This window comes from Amphiura filiformis, chromosome 20 (assembly GCF_039555335.1).
Source record: "Amphiura filiformis chromosome 20, Afil_fr2py, whole genome shotgun sequence".
In the NCBI taxonomy this organism is placed as follows: domain Eukaryota; kingdom Metazoa; phylum Echinodermata; class Ophiuroidea; order Amphilepidida; family Amphiuridae; genus Amphiura; species Amphiura filiformis.
Window position 1 is genome coordinate 30,497,495 of NC_092647.1, and position 24,895 is coordinate 30,522,389.

The 24,895-nt window shown below is 34.3% G+C and overlaps 1 long non-coding RNA gene across 1 annotated transcript in view; it reads left to right on the top strand.

Annotated features, from left to right (window-relative positions):
- The window catches only part of LOC140141970 (uncharacterized), a 30,970-nt gene extending 28,185 nt beyond the window's left edge, over positions 1 to 2,785 (top strand). The window contains exon 3 of the long non-coding RNA XR_011857499.1: positions 2,749 to 2,785. This is a non-coding gene — a long non-coding RNA (uncharacterized lncRNA). The remainder of the gene's footprint in view (positions 1 to 2,748) is intronic.
- Positions 2,786 to 24,895: the final 22,110 nt, after the last annotated feature.

A 24,895-nucleotide genomic window follows, 5' to 3' on the forward strand; every position in this document is an offset into this window, starting at 1 on the left:
CAAAATATTCTAAATCGTCCCACACGCTAGTGTAATGACTTAAAGCCATATTATAACATTTCTGTAAAAATAGATTAGTATTTATTTTCCATAAAATGTTAGCTTTTACTGTCCCCTTTTAATTTTGAGCCGAACAAGTGAGGTAAAGCATAGAAAATTGGAATTTACTACAAGCGCCCATGCATGTTACTCCCGCGGTTGTATTACGGTACGATCCTCGGGGTGTGTGTGTATGTGTATCCCGCACGCCGTGTACGTACTGTACATACGTGTTCGACTAATATTTCCATCATAATAATAAAACGCCGGTTCCATCGTTTTATTCAAAATCTCGGATTTTGACAAAACTACAGCACCTTTTTTGCAGAGTATCTTTATTGACTAAAGTACATTACAATCGTGTAAAAACCAGAATTAAAACAAAATTGAGGGCGTTCTCCTCAGCAAATGTTATAATATGGCTTTAACCCAGGCAAATGTGGGATAATTTGCAATTTTAATGTCGTAAAATGGACGAGAATGAGGGCCTAAAACCTAAAACCAGGAAAGAGCAAAATGCAATCACCCGACCGGAACGCCTCTGCCCTCTACAGTCATTATAATACAAAATGATGTATTCTAGTTATCGGGCATTCGTCGCTATGAAAAAATCACAAGAAATATTCTAATGCTATGACCAAAAGGTCAATTTCTGGATTTGATCGTAGGTTATATAATGATTGAATTTGTAGTTTCCAGCAAATTTCAATTAAACTTCAAATCATTTGCGCTTTTTGTATTAAAAGTAAATTAGTACAAAAATTACAAGTAAACTATGCGTGTAAGGTTGAAATAATTATATTTAAATGTGATATAACAATTAAGTATTACTTCTCAGATGACTGTCTGTGCAATTAAAAATGCTCAAACCCATTACAGGTGAGCTTAAAATGTGCACATGTTGTACTTTCACAGGAATATTCAAACTGCTATTGTATTAATGAGGCAGAGATTGATTCTACCGCTATCGATGGCTATTGTGGTCCAACTTGCACAGCATTTTATGTATTTATGATCGCCTTGTCGATAATGATCTTCACATTTTCTTTCTGCGAAACACCACTGCTTATAATATTGCTTCGGTAGGTACAGTATTAGGATGCGTCAATTTGTATTATGTTTATTAATTCATCCATTTACTAATTAATGTAATGACCTTGTTTTGTTCCTAGTGAACCGGTTACCTTGGTAACCGGCTTCCTGGTGAACTGGTTCGCTAATCTAGCCTTGCAAGTAGAAGAGTGTTTTGCCATTTTGGGACAGACTTATATCATTGCTATTATGTGTACATACACTTGATAATGTTTGTTAACTGCATAAGCTACTACTTAACCCCCATCACGTTCTTTTTGCAAATCTTTATATATAGTACTGATGAATTAATCATGTTTTATTTGGCAAGTATACAGGCCGTATCAATATTATTGTTCTTCGACTAGTTCTAATTTTTGTGAATTAGGATTGGCAATTTTGTTTCAAAATTCAAATTGCTAAAATGACAGGTTTAATAAGAATTTTAGCTTATGAAAATAGTACATCCAGTGATGAAACTGTGTGCCTTTAAAGGAAGGTAGTAGTAGGTGGAAGTTTTATTACTTCCCGCGTGCGCGTAATTGCACAGGCGCGGGGAAGTAGTCAAAATACCGTACTCGGACGCAGACGTTAAGATGTCTGGATTACCTAATAAATATTAATGAGGTATAGCAATACTTACTTTACTGATTATTATTGTTATCTATATTATTTTATTCGTTAAGATGTGTACCGGAAAGTTTACGTGCATATGCAATGGGTTTAGAAGGCTTCGCTGGAAGGTTATTAGGTAAATAAACAATTATGAATACTTTCAATTTTTTCTTTAACATATCTTTAATGTCCAATACCTTGTCTTAATAAAACTGGCGATGAGGTGTGTTTTAATAGATTTTGTGTTAGTCTGTGTTAGTAAGTGGCAGTTATCTTTAGCTTGTTTTAATAACTGGCAGTTAATTGTAGCAGAAGTACCCAATATCCAATAAACGTTCTAAATTTTCTACAAAAACAATTGATCGGGGATATTTTGATACCATGAATAAACAAATAAATGGAGTTATGATGAAATATGGCAAAGAGGAAGCAACGGTCTAGGGATATCATATTCTTTTGCCTGCTTTGACTATGAAAATTTTAGATCAACTGAGCACCATAAAATGATCCTCGTACAACATTAAGTACTAGTATAAGATTAATTCAACATTGGCATCTCTATCAGTGATTTCGATATATTTATATCACGGATGACTAGGATATAATTTCAGGGTTACCGTGGTAACTATAGTTATATTTCACAAGCAAAAATGAACACATCGCACCAATGCATATACCTGAATGTCATAGCTTTACTCTTACTTGCACAGATTTAAACAATTGGGGGGAAATATTTTGGCGAATATCATTGAGGATTTGATAGCAACTTTGCGCATGCAAGAGATAACACCGCTTGCTTTAAATTTACTGCAACTTTTCGCGCTTTTATGTGATGTAACAGAACTTAGTATTCTATGATCTAGCAAGCATACTTTTCCAAAATTGTCTGCGATTTACCGCATTTTTATAAATTTATAGCAATTAATTTTTGATCCCCTGGGTTTTGCCCCGTGTGGCATGGACCTTCTTTTTGTGCTACGTGGTAATTAAAATGTGCATTTTGTTTTGTTCTTACGTTAACAGGTGGATTGCCTGGACCGATAATTATGGGATTATTGATTGACAATGGATGTATTCTTTGGCACGAAGAATGCGGCGAGATAGGCAAATGTTGGTTTCACGATCGTGCTATAGTATCACGTAACATCTTTTTATTTGCCTTAACATTGAAAATCGTCGTTATTGGTTGCTATGTTGCTGCCATAAAATGTTACAGACCAGTGGGTGAAAAATCCAAACATCAAGCTGTAGAGCTGTAACGGATTGGTGCGTGACGTACACAACATATATGATTTTTATTGTTTTTTTGCCTTTATTTAAATATTTTTAGGGCCCTGAAGTTTGAAGAAACAAATTAGACGGTTTTACAGTCATGGACAAACGTTTGGAATAAATTATTTTCTTGCATGACCTTATTTGCTTTAAACGTGTAATAATTACTCAATAATACTGCAACATTAAAATCACGCTAGAGAAGGGCGAGTATTCCCATGCTTTGAGTTGTGGTGATGAGTTTTACAAGAAAGTACCCCCAAATCGTCGGCTGTATTCCATAGTGGGGCGCCGCGAATAAACAACTTTTCGAGAAAATCGGGTTTGAAGAAATGCCAATTTAAAATCGAGTTTTGTAAATCAGACATTCATTATATTTTATAAATGATGTGAAATTTCTGTAGTAAACTTAATATATTTTATTTTCATATATTTTTCAAACGAAATAAATGCATAATATTGCTGGCAAACTGAAAACAAAAAGCACAAAACTATACGTCACTATGGAAAACACGCAAAACGCAATACCCTAACCTAACGTTAACCTTACGCCACCTCGGTCGCCGTGTAATCCCTATGGCGTTACTTTTCGTCGGTTTCATTCCATAGTGGCGTATAGGTCCGATACGTCACTATGACATGTAGGAAGGTGTACGCAACTATGATATACAATGTTTTTCATTTTGCCGATATTTCATAATTATAAATGTGTATAAAAAGTGGCATATGGTCGATACGCCACTATGGAAAACACAAAATTTCACCTTGTAACTATACGCCACATTTAATTAATTAATTACTAATTAAGTAGCTAATTTTGACTGATGAGAGTTAGAAAAATGAAAGAGAACATCATTAAAAACATATGTGCCAATTTTCAAAAAAATGACCAAAAAATCACTACACGCCACTATGGAATACAGCCGACGAAATGTTTGTTTTTATTAAACTCTTGCAAAACATCTTGTTTTTGTAATTTTACATTAAAAAATCGCCATATTTTGCCATCAATGTCATTTTAGTCAAAGTCTGTCTATTATTATCACGTCGCGGTTTTATTTGCCTCTCGTTTTGAAAAAGTTTCTAACTAATAATCAATTATTGTGTTAAAATAATTTGCCTAATGGCTTCATTTGGCCTCTCATTTAGAAAAAAATAGCCAACTTCGAAGGAGGCACGCCCTTACGCAGACACACCCCTGCGTCGCGGAAAATAATCAGTCATAAAAATGGTAAACCAAATGTCTTCACTGTTTCTCATGGTGCACATCCCTACAGGCACCCCTGCGTCGCGTAAAATAATCAATAGTGCACTCAGAACAGTGCAGTCAGAACCACGTACATGACGATCAGTCATTTAATGAGGCAATACAAACGATCGAATTTGGTGTTGAAATGAGCAAAATAAAATTTTGAGTTACACCTTTTCAATGTAAAATTAATTTTCTCGGCCAAATGAAAAGCAATAATTTTCATTTTTTCAGTAAATGTCAAGAGAAAACTATACTGTTTGGTACTGTATATATTTTTAAACCCTGGTGTTAAACTTAGGTGTGAAATAAAGATTTTTCAAAGTAACATAATTCGCTAACCAAAGATATTTCCCAACTTTCTAAAGCACATCATATAAAGCTATTATGTCAGAATTTCGATTGCACAATTTTCAATTCCAACTGCCAATTTTGTCAAAATCAACACGCGAATGTTCCCATGGATGGATGACTTTGCCACAATAGAAATATCGATTATTTCTGCCGGTTATTATTAGAAATGAAGCACTGGTTGAACATTTTGGTGAAATCAAAACGGTAATTCTGATAAAACTATAATATATAGACCCACACGATGTGCTTACAGAGGTGGGAACAATCTTTTTTCAGCAAACTATATTAGTTTGAAACGCTAAAAAATGAATGCATGCCTAATTTTAACACCAGGATTTTTTTTAATGTATATCCAAGCACTATGTTTTAACTAGCTGAAGGATAAAAATGTTGCTTTATATTTGACCGAGAAAATTTCATTGCAAAAAGGTGTATCTCTGAATTGTGCTGATTTTAACGTGTATCGATCGACTTTTAGCGAGACTATGCATAAAAAAGAACTGGTGACCACCGTTCTGGCTGTGTGTAAATTGGTGCGCCAAATAGCTTCTTTTGGCCTCTCATTTTGAATAATTCTGTTAAACCTCTGGGGTCTTTTTTTATCATCATAACTGTCACGCCCCCCGAATACAGCATCAAACTCAAGCAAGCAGATAAGGCAAACATATATTAGCAATACACACCCACAATTAAGCAACATATAAGACACTACTATAGACCATTTTTATTGTCTCCTCAGTATTATTGTCACCACTGTGTTCGCTATATTTTTTATCATTAGCACATGTTTCATTTTGTGCGAGTGAAGATATAATAAAAATACGAATGTTTATGCACTTGAAAACAGTTCTAAAAGATTTCATTGACTGCTGATAGTGTGAAACGTACACAGCATGGTTCTCTCGTAAATTTAAATTTTATCTCCAATATGTCAATAATGGCTATAATGGCGATTCAGATTGATGGTATTGTTATATTGTATCTGACGCTGACTCCTGTAATGGTTTCAGACAATTATGCGTTATTTGAGATAAAAGAAACGTGCAAAGAAAGTTTATACATTGAAAGCTTTTAAAGGTGAGTGACTAGATTTTGGTCCGATTGACACATTGTGTTTTCTACCTCACATTGTGAGCTATTGTGAGGCTCATCACCCAAGCATTATCAAAGGCTCAGCGCAACACGGTTTCATATCCATTTTGATGAGATTTTGGTTCCAGTTTTAGCAGAAAATATGAATGTCCAATTCCAACCCAAATAAATCCACGGATCTGTTTAAAATGTCTATGAGTGCAGATTCTTTAAACATGGTAGATATCCATATGTAATCGGTCTCTTGGGGAAAAGGATTAATGTAATAAGATCAGAGGATTCGTCATCAATCTTAAAGAGAAGTGAGTTCTTGGACCAACAAGAAATAACCATAAGTTAGAAACACATGGACTAACAAAATAAGCAGTGTCTCTTTAAAAAGTGTATATCACCTCAGCAAACACAAAAACGTTTTAAAAACATTTAAATAAGTTATATTTTGGGTTTTGGTTTAGGTAAAAACGTTTTAATTAATAACATTAAAATGTCGGGTTATATAAAGGTCATGATAACGTTTTAAAACGTTTTGTATGAAAACACACTACAACACTATTTTTAAATGTTTTCAAAAATGTTATTGTAAACTATTTTTGCAAACATTTTTGCCAAATATTGTGTCAATACTTAAATAACATTATGTTAAAATATTTGAACCCAGCAAACACAGAAATGTTCTTAAAATATTTTTTTCTTAACTATATAATAACATTTAAATGTCGGGTTATATAAAGGTCATGAAAACGTTTTTAAAACGTTATTGAAAATATTTTGTGAAAATCAAGTTTTCAAGAATGTTTTTGGAATGTTATTAAAACGTTTTTATACCCTTTATATAACCCGATATTTAAACGTTTTCTGTAAAACATTTTTGTTTGCTGAGCAGTAGATTATCATAAAATGTTTTTAAGGTTATGAAAACGTTTTATACTCTTAATTATTATATATCCTTATATAACCCGACATTTAAACGTTTTCTGACAACCTTTTATAACCTTTTGCCAATGATGTCGAAAACGTTTTGTGTTTGCTGGGACGGTACATCTCACCAATCATGCCTATTAAAGAGCGCACAAATGTTCTCCTGAGCTTGGGGAAAATAACTTAACTCCCTTTTGAGTAGAAAGGTGGAAATTCTGCCTAACCCAATATGGTGCTCCCCCTATTTTTCCGAATAGATTACTGTTTAGTGATCCAGCGTTTGAATTTCTGCCAGATTTGTTTTGCGTCATCTCTAAATCTTTGACTAACTATACCATAAATAAATGGATTTACAGCATGATTTATCAGTAAAAGCTTACTGAGAAATATAACTATAACATAGCCTGCAGGGCTGGCTCGATATAATGCCTCCTTGGTCTCTGATGAAAAGTTAATGGTAGCCATAAACGGTATCCAGGTAATGACAAAGACTACAGTTGTTATAAAGAGCATTTTCGTTGTTTTAGATTTGACCTTGGTTGGTTGAATTCGTACTGATGCCTGTTGGTCCGGATTATTAGCGGCTGCATCTACTGCTGAAACAGTCGTCACTCGTGCTCCATTCGCTGCCGACCATTCTTCATCTGTTGTAGATGAAGCTGCTGGCCGTCCATCAATCATGATTCCTTCGGCTCTGACCTTGATACGATGCCGTACGGCTATATAGATTCTGGTGTAGAGGATGATTATGATAATTAGAGAAGCACTTCCAACGACATACACTGGGGTGACCAAGAAGCTTGTTGTCCACTCTGGTGTCACAATAGCGCACACAACTCCATAGTGAGGATACTCAACAAGCCCAAATACAACCAATGGTGGAATGCTTAAGATGAGGCAGAGCGTAAAGCAAAATCCTACTGCGAGTTTTGCCCGATGTACAGACATGATGTGACCGTGCGGTTTGCAAACTGCAAAATAACGATCAACAGCAATTCCTGATGTAATTACAACAGAACTGAACATGGCGACGAATTTTAAAAAATACGGCAATCTGCATAGGATTTCACTTGAATGTTTGTATTTTTCGAGTCGCGTAATGTTGTTAAATACGCCTAATGGTCTTGTAAAACACACGAAGATATCGGCTATAGCGAGACCAATGATGAATACATGTGCACTAATCCGGATTCCTTTTGTACAGTAAACTAAAATAATCAATAGATTACCTGGTATGCCGATGAGAATAAGCAATATGTCAATAATTGTCTTCATCCAGGCTTCGGCATCCATTGTTAATTAATTCAATTTCTGTTAGTCCAACTTAGGAAGTTGTCTAAAATCAAAACCTGGTTCTGCTTCCTTGTATTCAGATCAGTCACTACCGTTCATGGTTGGCAATTTTCATACCACAGTGTTCAACAACAAACAAATGACTTCAAGTTTGTTGTGCTGTTTTATTCGTTCATCTCCATGCATCTATTAAATGCTGTATAATTGTATTTGTCAGTCAACAACCTTCCTGTTGTTTCATCCCGGACAGTACCGTAAAAATCGGAATTTATATTTCCTTTTTATTTGTCCATGATAGCGCGTAGATGTTTGAGTGGTCTTTGGCTTGCATCGGAAATGAAATTTGATATCAAATACACGCTGTAAAGCATTATCAGTCACTGCGCATGTGACGTTAAAAACGTAAAATATAGATGCTTTTAATACGGCAATCTGCATAGGATTTCACTTGAATGTTTAAAGCTATTCAACTCAGGTTAACGTCGAATAACATGTTATGAAAAAAGCATAAGCATTAGAATAAAGGACAATGAGAATATCGTTTATTTGAAATCCTAGGATTTGAAAATAATAATTCATTGACAATTACCTTGCCTAAAGGGGAATACATAAACAATCGTGCATGGTATAAAACACAGGCTATAGGTAGAATGTTAATTAAATTTCCATTTCAAAGGTGATATGTCCACACTGGTGTTTTCATTCTTTAACTACGATTTAGCTGAACAGGTATAGATTTATCATTATTAACCGCCGGCTACATTGTCAATAACAACCTGCCCAATATTATCACAAATTTGATCAACAACGTATCGGTGATGATTTGCTGAGTTTGTTTTCTTACTGTTTCTCGCCTTTTCCTCCCCCGCTTTTCGTTCCTCTTAACATTTATTTTAGTCAACAGCATCTAAGTGTTCTTGTGATCTGCTGTCACGGAATGAGCGTAAAGTCGCAAGTTGGTAGTTTTAGTTTTGAGAAATACTGTCTGACTGAATTGATTTTGGCGCGCAGCTGCACAAGCCATAAGTATGTCCTTCGTGAATGGCATATTTACTTCTTCACCAATTTACTAAGGCTTTCAATCCAATGTCTTCGTTCACAGTCTAGTCGGGTTGCCGGACATTTAACTAGCACAAGAAGCGCGCAATCTCAAGTAGACGTGTACGCTATATCAACTTACTTGAAAAATGTTTGCCGTTATGCGTGTCTTGCCATTTCTAAGATAAGGTACATGCAAACTAATATATTATCAATTGCACTGGCTCCCAATAAAGGACCTCATATAAGATTCAAGATTCTTCCCATCACATGGAAAGTTCGTTTTATTAAAAAAATCTGTCATCATAATAATCATATCTGCACTGCTCACAGAATATACTTCTGTGAGAAGTGTATATTCGTACTTCTCGTCGTGTACTTCGTACAGTTTCGCCGCCTCGTCTTGTTCCTTCAACAAGTCGTGAGGTGTCGACTGCTTACTAGAGACGTCCGCACCGTCAAGTTTACCTGTGTTTCTCTGTGCTTTTAAACTTTCGTATGCTTTAATAATTATGTTTGATGTGCTTCTTATTAAATTACTGATTGGTTGATTTGTTCACATCTCTTCGATTGTAGTCGGGGATATCACTAGCTGGACAACAAAAACATTTTCATTTTTTCGTGTATTTTATTATAAAATGCGGTCTTCCCCGACTGCTGTCGACCGTGATTTGTGTCAAACTCTTGTTGACAGAAAAAAATCCTTTTTTTTTATTTGTTTGTTGTTTTTTGTTGTTGTTTTCCTGAAATCCTAAATAATGACAAATGCCTGTACTCTTTAGCTCTAATTTAAGACCTTATTTGTTGAAATTGGTTGAGAATTAAAGAAACGGTGATCCAAAACCTAATGAAGATACGAAATAAAAAGTTGCACTTTTGTGTTTTAATCAATGAAATCACGACGCTAGGTTTTCGTGCTAATCAATGAAAGCACGGCGCTACTTCTCTTGTTCGCGAACGCTTTGTGTACAGATCAATAGGGCATGCAATGTGGCAAACTGGAACTTTTTCATTTGCATCTTCCTTGGGTTTTTGGATCGTCGTGTCTTTATTTCTTGAACAATTTCAACAAATGAGCCTGGGCAAATGAGGTCTTAAATTCAAGCTTAAAGATGCAGCTATTGGCTGCTGGTTCCAATTATGACCTATCTGCCTTTATTCAGGATATACAGGGGGTGAATGTAACTGGTTACTTAATTATTTGGCTTACTGTATTTTATATATTGCGTAATTTGTGTAATATAGGTCTTATTCCACGTGCAATAATCTTGTGTTTTGCTACGTATTTGTATTTTATCTTATAAAGCGCTTAGAGGTCTCTTGGTAGTGAGCGCTATATTTAACATTTTTTATTAGATATTTTTTATTTGCTCAAATTGTGCACATTATATTGAAGAGTCACTCTTGATAATATCGATTCTTTGAGCCCCTAGTGTAATATTGGAACCGCATCAATAATAATACGTTTCTTTCAATCTGACAAATTGTTCACTCTTTAGATTGACTCTTGGGTAATATGATTATTTACGGCAAATTAAACAAAACCATTTGGAATCCGTTTTAGCTTTAAATATTCGTTATTTTGATATTTATATCCCAATGGCTATAAAAAGATAGAGAGAGAAACCCGGTTTCCGTTCAACAAACACGGTTTTGTCGATCGCAAAACCGGGTTTTCGATTAATTGCACATTTTGTCTTGCCAAGCATAACGGCGTAACTATTATTATTATTATTATTAATAATAATATTATTATTATTATTATTATTATTATTATTATTATTATTTTTATTATTATTATTATTATTATTATTATTATTATTATTATTATTATTATTATTATTATTATGTATCTGTACCCAGCAAACACAAAAACGTTTTAAAAACGTTTTAAATAAGTTATATTTTGGCTTTTGGTTTAGGTAAAACGTTTTAATAACATTAAAATGTCGGGTTATATAAAGGTCATGATAACGTTTTAAAACGTTTTGTATGAAAACACACTACAACAATGTTTTTAAATGTTTTCAAAAAATGTTATTGTAAACTATTTTTGTAAACATTTTTGCTAAATATTGTGTCAATACTTAAATAACATTATGTTAAAATATTTGAACCCAGCAAACACAGAAATGTTCTTAAAATGTTTTTCAAAACCTTTTAATAACATTTAAATGTCGGGTTATATAAAGGTCATGAAAACGTTTTTAAAACGTTATTGAAAATATTTTGGGCAAACATTTTTCGCAAAATATTTTTTCAACCCCAAAATAACATTCTGTTTAGAATGTTTTGTATCAAGTTTTCAAGAATGTTTTTGGAATGTTATTAAAACGTTTTTATACCATTTATATAACCCGACATTTAAACGTTTTCTGTAAAATATTTTTGTTTGCTGAGCAGTAGATTATCAAAAATGTTTTTAAGGTTATGAAAACGTTTTATACTCTTAATATACCCTTTATATAACCCGACATTTAAATGTTTTCTGACAACCTTTTATAACCTTTTGCGAATGATGTCAAAAACGTTTTGTGTTTGCTGGGTATCTGTCGCTTTCAGCAGAATCTCCTCTTGTAGAGGCAACATCGCCAACCTTATTATTATTATTATTAATTGCACATTTTGTCTTGCCAAGCATAACGGCGTAACTATTATTATTATTATTATTATTATTATTATTATTATTATTATTATTATTATTATTATTATTATTATTATTATTATTATTTTTATTATTATGTATCTGTATCTGTCGCTTTCAGCAGAATCTCCTCTTGTAGAGGCAACATCGCCAACCTTATTATTATTATTATTATTATTATTATTATTATTATTATTATTATTATTATATTATTATTATTATTATTATTATTATTATTGAAAAATTGAAAAATATTGAGGGCGTCCTCCTTAGCCTGTTGCAATAAGGCTTTAATAGAGTCAAGAAACCCTGTTTTGCAATCGACGAAAACCTGATTTCTTCGCCGAAAACCGGGATTGTTGATAATGTGAAATGTGTCTTGTCCATCGGAAAACACTGGTTTCTTAATTAAAATACCCGGTCTTTTTCTCTTGTAGCATTTCTTATTTTTTCTACGAATTTGCATAAATCTGTTTAATATTTTCAGAAACAACTTCAAAGTGGCTAAAGTCATTCTTCTAAATGCTCTTCCGATTCTGAAGCGTTTCCTGTTCTTGAAATGCCTTTAAGTTAAGTGTACTTATTACTAAAGGCACCATACACTAGGGAATTAAAGCAGTATTCAGCTGTGAATAAAAATGAATAAACTGCATTCTAATCACACACCACTATTATTGAGTGTCGTTCTAGCATGTGAAAATATGCGCAACTTATTTACAGCTGATTCTTGTATACTTTCACAGGTGACACATCCAATGGATTCATTTTGCATCAAAGGGAGACTACATACAGCAAAAGAATTAAGGTATCGGTTAATTTCACAGCTGTATGTTCTAAACAATGACATATATACCATTAATAGAACCAGCAGCTAAATTGCTGCAACTTTAAGCTCAGATGTGAACCCTCATTTGCTGAAATCGGTCAAAAAATAAAGACACGGTGATCCAAAATTCCAGGGAAGATGCAAATTCAAAAATTGTAGATTGCTCCAGTGGATGGCCTAATGATTGGTACACAAAGCGTTCTCTAACAAGAGAAACCAATTGCCGTGTTTGCATTGATTAGAACATTAAAACTTTGACTTCATTTCTTCTTTTGATTTTCGATCACCGTTTCTTTAATTTTCAACAAATGAGGTAGAAATCGGAGCTAAAGGGTACAGGTATTGGCTGATGGTTTTAATTTTGAAATATTTTCTTTGTGTAGGATACGCAGGGGTGAACATAATTGGTACCTGAATTATTTTGCTGTGTGTATGAAAATACAGAATTACTAAAAATACAATTGTGCAGTGTTACTTTTGACATCATCATGACTGTGTAAACCATTGACACGTAAAATTTTAACATTTTACAATTTGTTTCTGCATGAATACATTTAAACTATACGGCAAATAGCTAACAGCTATGAATCTACAATTGGACATTTGGTAAATTAAATCATGAAGGAGTGCTACAATATTCCTGTCGTCTTTATCTATTGAATATTTAGGAACATTGCACTAATTATTTGGCTTCGGGGAGGTAAATTTGAGCTTGGTGCAAGCACATGTTAACAAGCTGAAAAATTTAAAAATATAGCTGTGATTACCACGGCCAGTGTGTTGCGTCCTTGAGCAAGATAGCTTAATTCTTAATTGCTTCACTCCACCCAGGTGTAACATGTACTGGGGGTAATCACAATCTAAGTCGCTGAGAGTATCTGCGCAACGGTTGCGGACTTGGTGAAGCGGAAATGATTTTGATATATCCTAATGGCAGCGCACGTTAAATCAAACAACATTTATTTATTTACTCGTATTATTAGCTCTGCTTTAATGCATCGAGCACTCTGCTTATTTATTTATTTATTTATTTATTAAAGGGATATTTTCCTTCAAATTTCATTTCATTGTATTATATTTTAGTGTGAACCTTCACCGCTATTTTTTTTAAATTATTTTATGATTAATATTAGCATATTTTTTTCGGTTGTGCAACTTACCTTGAAGAGTCTAGATAATTAATATATCTTGATAATATGTGCCTGGACACCTCGAATAAGCCGTGAAGTCCCCCTCTGGTAATTTTTACCTTTTTATATATTTACAAAGAGCATGTTTCAGGGATTAAAATGACACCTCAATGAACTTCATATGACAATCAGAAGAGAAGTTATGGCTTGTTATAGGTTGTCATGAATCAAACCGAGAAAAATGCGTTCAAAGTTAGGGAAGCAAAATACATACATCATACACGTACATACATCATCATTTTATTTCATTCAAATCAACATACAAAATATATATAAAAGACACAAAAATTTGAATGAGGAGATGCTCAAAAGGCCCAAAGGCCTGAAGCGAGCACACCATTACACTACCCTAAGTTACAACATACAAGTACACAAACTTAACAAATAAAAGAAAAAGAAAGAGGAGAAGAACATGCAAAGAAAGAACCAATATAAATATTTATAACATTTCAATAAATAGACATTCCACAGTTCACACAAAAAATTGATAGTTGGGGCTGGGGGAGGTCATTAAATAATGCCTAAATATTAGATGTAATTTTTTATTAGACTTTTCTTTATTTGTAACTTAAACTGGTTTACTGATTTTGCCATCTTTACATATTTATCAGTAATATTCCATTTCCTAGGACCGGCAGCTCTTATTGTTTTGTGAGCAAATTCTGTTTTTGTATGACATATATTATAGTCATCGGCATTTCTTGTGTGATACTTATGTCGATTTATCTGCTGCATGAAATAGTTGTCGAATACTACAGGCAGCTGATTTGAAAAATGTTTATACATAAATATGCTTAATTCCATATGATATGTGTCATAAACATTAAGTAATTCATAAAAAAAAAAATAGGAGCAGAGTGACATAAATAATGACTATTTGAAATGATTCTAAGTGCCTTTTTTTTGCAGTACAAAAATCTTCTCTAAGTATTTCTTACACGTATTTCCCCATGCTAAAATAGCATAATTTATATAAGGAAGAATTACTGTGCAATATAGTGAAAATAAAACTTTCTCTGGTACAAAGTGCTTAATTTGGTTTATTACTCCAATACCTCTGGAAATATTCTTTGATATATTATCAATGTGAGTTTTCCATGTCAAATTTTCGTCAATTGTCACGCCTAGGAATTTGGTCTTGTCAACCCGTTCTAGGGTAGTATCGTCCAATATGATATCTTTTTTTACATTATTTGATATACGTGATGTTTTATGGTTAGTTCCAAGTACCATATAATTTGTCTTACTTGCATTTACTGACAGCTTATTCGCCTTAAACCAATTATTGACTTCAAGTAATTCTTTATTAACTAGCTCATACTTAGACAAAATGTCTGTATGTGAATAGGTGATGGTGGTATCGTCGGCAAACAATACAAATTCAAGAATCGATGAGGTGTTTGTGATATCGTTTACATACAAAAGAAATAATAATGGGCCCAGGATTGATCCTTGGGGTACTCCACATTGGATATTTTTATATTGAGATTTGCATGAATTATAATATACATACTGTTTTCGATTTGATAAATAATCTTCAAACCATTTTAAGACATTACCTCTAAATCCATAGTATTCCAATTTATATAATAATATGCTATGATCAATAGTATCAAAGGCGTTTGACAAGTCCAGGAATATTCCTAAGGTTGTTTTTTTTTTCAACTGAATTACTGACTTTGTCAATAAATTCTAAAATTGCCATATATGTAGAATGTTTTGATCTAAATCCAAACTGTTTATCATTTAATATGTTATATTTGTCAATACAATTCATACATCTGTTAAATACAAGTCTTTCAAGTATTTTAGAAAAACATGGCAAAACTGAAACAGGGCGATAATTAGAAAAACATTCAGGATTCTCCTTTTTATAGATAGGAATTACTTTTGCTATTTTTAATTCATCTGGAACGACACCTTCCCTGAGAGAGAGATTACAAATTATTGTTAATGGATCTGAGATTTCTTTAGCAATTCTTTTAACAATGTAGTTACCATTTTTGAAATGAAAACCAGCATATTTCCATAGTAACCAGTATGTTCCTTACATCCTAATTGCCTCAAATTTTACACAGACACGTTATGGGTATTATTATAATAATAAAACAAGATTGAGACTGATATTGGAATTTTCGTGTAGCACCTGAAATGAAATGAAGTTTGCCGAGTTTACGGCTCATTCGCCGCGTCCAGCCACATATCGAGGTGTTTTTTTTAATTGAACCGTATCTGCAATAATACATATGCCTTTCTTTCAACCTGACAAGTCTTTCTTTTCAATCTTTCAATCTCACAAAAATCCTAAATTTTCAAAAAAAATCATAAAAAAGCCTCATTTTTTGTGCAAATTTCTCAAAGTTAGTCATAATTCAAAAATGTAAAAATATTCCCAAATATTTTTATCTACATAGTTCTAAAAATTAATAATTAAATGGTTAGAGTCTTCTAAAGGCGCCGTACACTAGGGAATTAAAGCAGTTTTCAGCTTTCAATAACAATGCATAAACTGCATTTTAGCGGCTCTAACCGCACACCACATATTACACTACAGTCGTTCTAGCATGTGAAAAAAAAATGCGCAACTTATTTACAGCTCAATTTATTCTTATATACTTTCACATTGACAGGAGACAGATCCAATAGATTCATTTTGTATCAAAGAGAGACTACAGGCAACAAAAGAATTAAAGCCATAATGTACGATCTTATACAGGGTGTCCCAGAAAAAAATACCGAGTGAAAGTCGAGAAGTAGACATTAGAATCAGAAGATTTAAAATGCCGCGCATAGCCTATTTTAATGTCAATCACGTACGAAAAGTTTGTTTGATTCGGTTGACTTGCGAATAAATTAATGATTACATAATGTGCGCATCAATGCAGTTCATTCCAAGTTTGATTACAGGCGCTTTTTTCATACTCGCTCACCGCTTCCTAAAGTTTGTGTATCTCATTAAATTGAGTCTACTATCAGTTATATAATCCGATGGTGTTATGTTATTCATGCTTTCACTGAATATGAATAACAGTTTGTCCGAGAAAACTTTGATTTCTGTAATTAGAAGCTTTCCAACTTTAAATTTTTAGGTTGTGCAAATATGTTACAGTTTAACTTTCCAAAGAACATTTGAGCCAAGAATGACAATGATCAAGTGCTTACAGTTTACGTGACATGCGATTTTTGATACCATGCAACATTAATGTTGAAGTTTTAAAAGATTTAAACTTTGCATTACAATTTCTACGAAATATTCCAAAAACTTAAATGTTCTTAAAAACAAATTGTTTAAGCCAGCTGGAATTCTTTTATGCAATAATTCTTTATGCAACATTTATATCAACATTAACGAAACAATATATTTACAAGTACCGAGCATCATGTTACATGCAAGCTTTCATTTTCAATATCGTGCAGGTTTTCAAATTTAAACAAAACCTAATTAAATGTTTTGCATGAAACAGATTGTTTAAAGAGAACGAAAAGGATTTCACAGAACAAAACATGAAGCTCATTGACAGGTAACCACTAAGGTGCGCACTGTGTTGAATGATCTTTCTTTCAAACTTGGAATGAAGTGAATTGACGCATGCGTTATGTAATCGCTCATTTCGTCGCAATCTGTCAACCGATTCCAGTAAAATTAACGTATAAGATGCAGAATAAGATGGGCTACACGTTCATATTTAGATATTTGGATTTTGATGTCTATTTCTTGACTTACATCCAATTTTATTCGCCCGGTAATTTTTTCTGGGACACCCTGTAATATGAAATCGGTTAATTTTTTCCAAACCTGATTTTTTTGCATATTTGTAATATTTACACATGTCCCTTGCACCTAAATGGAATCGGTCTTTTTAGGTCAACAGAGCAAAGTTCGACATATTATCATAATTTAAAAATATGATAATATGTCCTCAAAAGTTGCAGATTGCTCCTTGGATGCCCTATTGATTTGGTATACAAAACGTTCTCGAACAAGAGCTTGCATTGCGTTTCCTTAATTCTTTAATTGTTGCTGCTCTAAGATGAATATGATTAAGAGCTTTTTGGAGTGAATCGGACAAAAAAAATAAGAACAAATTATGTCAGAAGGCATTAATTTGAAAAACGCAGTATAAAAAGGTCAGATTAAGGCTATGTTTTCTTCTGTTGGACCATTGTGCCTAATCTTGTTTTTAAATGTGTGTATGTAAAATAATGTAGGAAATACGTTATATCGAAAAACGTACTTTCTGTAAAGATTACAGGTATTGGCTGCTTGTTTTATATACTTTCACACTGACAGGAGACAAATCCAATAGATTCATTTTGTATCAAAGAGGGACTACATGCAGCAAAAGCATCAAGGTATCTGTAGTACAGTAAGCCAAAAAATTAAGGTACCAGTTATGTTCACCCCTTGTATATCGTAAACAAAGGCAGATCTGTCATAATTGGAACCAGCAGCCAATAGCTGCATCTTTTAACTCGAATTTAAGACCTCATTTGTTGAAATTGTTCAAGAACTAAAGATATGACGATCCCAAAAAAACCAAGGAAGATGCCAATTTAAAAGTTGCAGTTTGCTCCATTGCGAGCCCTATTGATTTGTATGGATGGCGGAAACCTTCAAAATACGCCTAAGAATACGCCTAACCTTAGACGTCTAAGATGCAATCTTAGACGTCTAAGATGCAATCTTAGACGTCTAAGATGCATTCTTAGGTGTCTAAGATGCAATCTTAGGCGTCTAAGAATTTCGCGGTTGACTTAAATCAACGAATCACAGGACCAGAAATCCCAAACAACCAATCATCTTAGGCGTATTCAATTATTGACCAATGAAATCTTAGACGCCTAAGATTTTACACGCCTAAGAATTCTTACGCGTCTAAGATTGACCATTTGACCGTGACTAGTGATGGACGGTATCGCAAATTCGATCAAAACGTACGAAGGACGCTGTGCGTTAGAGAATACTTCGGCTGGGTGGTGTGTTTTTAGTCAACTCCGTTTCTCTCCATAGCCATGGGCGTCAATCCCAGAGAGAAAGGGGTGATGGGGTAGGGTACATGTTCTCCCATCTTTCGGCACAATTGCCCATTGTTTTGTTCTTTTCAGCCACTTTTTTTTTCATAATAGACTTTTTTCATTTGAAGATAATCTAGCAGTTGATGTTTTTGTTGCAAACTGAGCGCGCAGTGATAAAACAATAATTTGTTTTAAATATTTTGTTTTTCTGATGACTTGCAGTTAATGTAAGATTTCTATTTGTGTGGCTATAGTGTAAATGATGATGATGACGATGATGATGATGGTGATGATGATGGTGTTGGTGTTGTTGTTGTTGATGATGATGATGATGATGATGATGATGATGATGATGATGATGATGATGATGATGATGATGATGATGATGATGATTGATAATACAAATGATGTCAGATGATTATTAGAGTCGTGGTGGTGATGATGATGGCAGTGATGAGGGATTTAATTTTATTTAGTATGAAATCTTCACCCCCCCCCCGCACCCACCTAGTCAATGTTGTTTTGATACTGAGATAGGAACGGACTAGTATTGGTTCCAACATTGATTGGGGGGAGGAGGGGGTTGCAAGCAATATTAAACATTAATGTTTGCCACTCATGTTACTTGTAATGTTTAAACAAAGAGCACGTGTCTATGGTGTCAACTATACTGCTCATTTTTCATGTATATGTTTTTTCTTAACTCGTGTGCTATGACTGAGCCAAAAGGACATCATCTCCAACAGTTAAGAGACCGCGATGCCCCCATTCAACAAGAAAGTTAACCGGACGGTGTAGGGTATGATGCGTTTACATCCAATACGTTCAGAGGTCAAGTTATGAGTGTACACACATTATAAGGTCAACCAACTATGTCTTTATAATTAGAACAGCGTGTGACATATTTTCACCAAGGCCCCGGCCAAGGCCAAATCGTCTTTTATAATTGAAGAGATCAGATGTGCATAATTTCAGTCTGCAAGAAGACAAGAGGTCAAATTTGTCTACGTTAAAAATAGAATCATGGAGGTATATAAATATATGCTTGGCATGTTTGTTCCACTTTGTTGTTTGTGTATTAATTTTCATCATCATCATCATCATAATAATAATCATCATCATCGTTATCATCATCATTTATCATCATCATCATCATCGTCGTCGTCGTCGTCGTCGTCGTCGTCGTCATCATCATCATCAACATTAATACCTGACTACTTCTAGCCACACCAAAACAGCACACCGAAAATAAAATCAAAACAATTAATCAATTTTGCTGCAAGTTCAAAGAAAATTAATATACAAATATTTAAATTCGTGTTTTATTTAATCTAATTGTAATTTAAACACAACCATGACAACTGCTACATTAAGCTGAATTGAGCTATTTTGAAAAGAAATGTTGTCGCGGATTCTCTACCACACATTTCAAGCTGGATTGGCGCCAATGTCCATAGCAATGGAGGGTTATAATTTCCCCCAAGACGCTCCCGGATCCCCCGGCATTGCAACTGAATTTAGAGCATGTTATGGTTATTTAAAAGGTCCCCTGTAAAGAAATAATTGCTTGTGTCCCTTTCCGACCTGCCAAAATTGTTTGCACCCACCCTGTTTTATAAAAAAAAAATTTCCCTGACGCAAATTTGACCCTCCACCACGCCACAGACCCTGTAGATGATGTTGAAGGCTATGTTGGCAACCTGCTCTATAACCTGGTACAAAATGGGGATTATGGCACTTCTATTCAAAACTTATTCCTGTAGATAACCTGAACTGAACCAGAGATGACGGAACGGATTATCCCGTGGTACTTTCGATCACTGCGCATGGTATCTGTAATACGAGCTGCTAGTAGTCTTCCAAGGTGCTTTTAAGATTACATCTTAGACGCCTAAGAATGCATCTTAGACGTCTAAGGTTAGGCGTATTCTTAGGCGTATTCTTAGGCGTATTTTGTATCACATTGGTGATACCGTCCATCACTAAAATGTCAATCTTAGACGTGTAAGAATTCTTAGGCGTGTAAAATCTTAGGCGTCTAAGATTTCATTGGTCAATAATTGAATGATTTGATTTGATTTGATTTTATTCGGTATCTCCATATTGCACATACAACAATACAAGGTAAATAGAAATAAAATGCATTAAGATAAATAACATATAATACACAAAAAACAAGGCAAGGAGATATCACAGGATAGCCCTTTAAGCCCAAAGGCTTATTTCCGAAGGGGTCCTTTATACATAGAAGGGCAAAAGGCATACATACATATAAAACATACAAAGAAATATATATATATACAAGTGAATATTAAAAGTAAAATAAAATCTTTAAACATGATTAAAATCATTAGAAACTAAATTTGGTTAAAAAGATGAGTTTTTACAGACTTTTTGAAACTTGGTTTATTAGAAATTGATTTGATTGCACTTGGTAAGCTGGCCCAATCCTGAATGGCATTATAAAAAAAGAGCCAGAAGTGATGGTAGTGGATTTTGGAACACGAAAATTTTGAGCACTGTTTCTAGTACTGTATTGGTGCACGTTTGAAACTCTGGTAAAATTTGAACTAAGATAGTCTGGGCCAACTTCATTAAAAATATCAAAAACATGGTTCAACCTGAGTTGTTTAGCCCTATTTTGTATGTTAAGGAAATTAAGATCTTTAAAATCATCTTCTGTAATATGATACATGCAATTTTATTTAAAATAAATCTGATAACTTTGTTTTGAGCAATTTGTAGGCTTTTACTCATCTGCTTATGTGTGCCAGCATGCCAAGAAGAAATAGAGTAATCAAACAAACAAAGTACAAGAGCAGAGCATAAAATTTTCTTGATATTTTGATCAAGAAACTTTGCCTGTCTGTAAAGAAATTTGAGTCTAGAATTTACTTTTTTTATGACACCAAGACCCATTTCGTCACCATTCAAGCACTGGTCAATAGTAAGGCCTAAGTATTTGACTGAGGGAGTAGCATGAATTGTTTGCCCTTCACACTCAATGGTATAATTTTGCCAATTCTTCAATTTACGTTTTGTTCCAAAAAGAATGAGTTCTGTTTTACCCATGTGGAGAGAAAGTTTGTTATCTATGAGCCATTTGTTACAGCTTTCAAGATTTTTGCTAAGCTGCTGCCCAATTTTCAACGGATCTTTATCAGAAACCAAAAGAGCGCTATCGTCTGCATACTGAAGGAGCATACAATCAACACAGTTGGGCATGTCGTTCACGTAACAAAGGAACAAAATGGGACCCAAGATACTCCCCTGTGGAACTCCGCATGTTAAAGCCATGGAGTTGGAGTCTGAGCCATTAACATTAACAATCTGAGATCTGCAATTCAGATATGACTCAAACCATTTAGTGGAGTTCATTCCCAGAGCAGTAAGCTTTTGACATAAAATAGAGTGATTAACACAGTCGAATGCTTTCTGGATGTCAAGAAGCACCATTCCAGTAAACAGACCAGCACTGATTTGGTTTCTGATATGATCTTGAAGATAGATAAGACATGTGTCTGTGGAATATTTACCTCTAAAACCTGACTGAAATTTAAATAAGATGTTATTTTCCGTGAGATACCTGTTAAATTGTAGAAACACTGCCTTCTCCAAAATTTTGGAGGCCACAGACAAAATACTAACAGGTCTGTAGTTGCCTACTTCCAACCTGCTCTTCTTTTTATATAATGGTTTGACCTTGGCAATTTTCATTTCACTTGGAAACACTTCAGTCCTGATAGAGAGATTAATAATAGATGTGATTGGAGTTTTAATGACTTCTGCAGCATCTTTCAGAAAACGAGCCGGCAAGCCATCTAAGCCAGTGCTTTTATCGATGTTAAGATTGGTTAGCTCATCATAGACAAAGGTCTCACTGACCTCATGGAGATCAAAGGATCCATTCCTGATATGACTGTAATAGCTTTGGAACCTGTTGGAGTTAACATCATAAAGACCACTTGGCTCAGGTAGCTCACCAACAAGTTTGGCAGCAACTCCAGTAAAGAATTTGTTGAAATGATTAGCAACATCTTTGTTCTCAAAACACTTTTTACCATCAATATCTAAAACCATATTGGTAGAGTCTTTTGTTTTGTTTTGGTACCCAAGCTCTTTGAGATTTTTCCAGAGCTTTTTAGAATCATTTTTATTTGCCTCAATCTTATGCAACATGTACTGTTGTTTAGCAGATCGTATATCTCTTTGGACTTTATTACGTAACTTACAGTACTCTTTATAATACTCAGACATATGTTTGTTTTTATTAAATTTTGCAAGCAAACAGTCTCTTTCTCTGATGTTATCAATAATCTCACTTGTCATCCATGGTTCAGAGCGTTGTTTAATCCGAACTTCCCTTAGAGGAGCAACAGAGTCAAGAGTGTTCAAGAATATGTTACAAAACATGGACCAAGCTCTATCAACATCGTTACATAACAATATTTCAGACCAGTCAGATTCAGACAACTTATCAATGAAAGATTCCTTGCTGTAATTCTTTAAAGATCTTACTTTAACTATTTTATGCTCGTTAAATGTTGGTTTGGATGACTTCCTTGTACAGTACGTGAAAAAGTGATCACTTAACCCAGTTGTTACCACACCATATTGACTGATTACATTGTCATAATTACATATAATGTGATCAAGAGCAGACTATGTGGTAGGGGTGATTCTAGTTGGGGTATGAATAAGTTGTTTATGCCCAAACAAGTGCAACATGTTAGCATATTTGGTGTATACTCGGTCTTTACGTAAAGCACACATGTTCATATCACCCAAAATAATCACTTCAGAATCAGCAGGCAATTTTGAAAGGACATTCTCAAGATTGTTGATAAATTGTGAATGCTTTTCAGGCCTGTAACAGGAACCAACAATAAAAGGTTTGCATCTTGGTAGCAAAATCTCAGTCCAAATAGCTTCCATTTTGGGAATGTCTAAATCAGGCCTGGGATTAAATGCCAAATCAGAATGAATGTAGATGCAGGTACCGCCGCCATGTTTGTTACGGTCCTTACGGATAACAGAGAAATTAGGAATGTTGATTTCATTATCGGTGACTGAATCATCCAGCCATGTTTCACAGACAGTAATTATTTTGGCTCTAGTATTGGATGCAATCAATTTCAATTCACTCATTTTGGGACAAACAGAACGGGCATTGAGATTGATAATGTGAATACCCTTATTAGAAAAGGTTTTTAAAACATCGTCAGAGTCAATATTGTTTATTTTAATATTGTTTATTTTACAGTTTCTATCATCTTTCCTTGTGGAGATCCCGGTGTCCTGGCGAACGTTGTTATTTTCAGGCTCAACTTCATTTGGTGAATCTGTGCGGAATCTGGGACCTTTTCCTCTATGAGTTACAGGCCTGGAATTGATCTTTAAAGCTCTAAGACATTTCCAAACATCAGGGTTGATATGAGTTGATTTTCCATAGTCTTTGAATTCAAGTAGTTTGTCACGATCATAAGTAATGCGATGGCCAAAGTTCGACGTTTGGGATGGTGATGGACATTGGTCAGGTCCGGGGTTAGGGTTTACATCACCAGCAACAAGGAGGCGGAGATGAAAAGTAGCATCAGAGTTATGGTGGTATGGAATACGTGCTTTTAAAAAACCAGAAGTTGTTATGCTCTGATGTATAAGGGTTGGAAATCTGGGATGAACATAACACAGATCATATTGCACAGTATATTGTACAGGAGTCAAAGGACACCATAGTTCATCATATGTTGTTGTTTGTACATATTGACAACCATGAGAAACTGTCAATAGAATTACAAGTACTTGAAACCAGCAGGTCAGCATGACTATTGTAGTTCTTGTAAACAGTCACTTTAAATAATTGATGTTCCCATTAAAGTTGGCTTACCAAGCATGAGTAGAGTTTGAAGTGGCTCTAGTACAGTGCAGAAAGGGTTAACAGTAACTGTATGCTATACTGTAGACTAGGTAGTTCTGAGGTCCATCCAATTTTAGAAACTTTAAAAGACAATTTCTAACTTCAAAAGCAGATCCAGTTCAAATAACTATCCTCAGTAGATGGAGCAGTCTATAATAAACACTTGTACATAGCAGAATACCAACAATACTCCACAAAAACCATATAAAACAGCACAAAATTACAGAGGTTGAGGAGGCGACCTGCTGGTGCACAACCTCTTTTATATTTAGTGGAATACGCCTAAGATGATTGGTTGTTTGGGATTTCTGGTCCTGTGATTCGTTGATTTAAGTCTACCGCGAAATTCTTAGACGTCTAA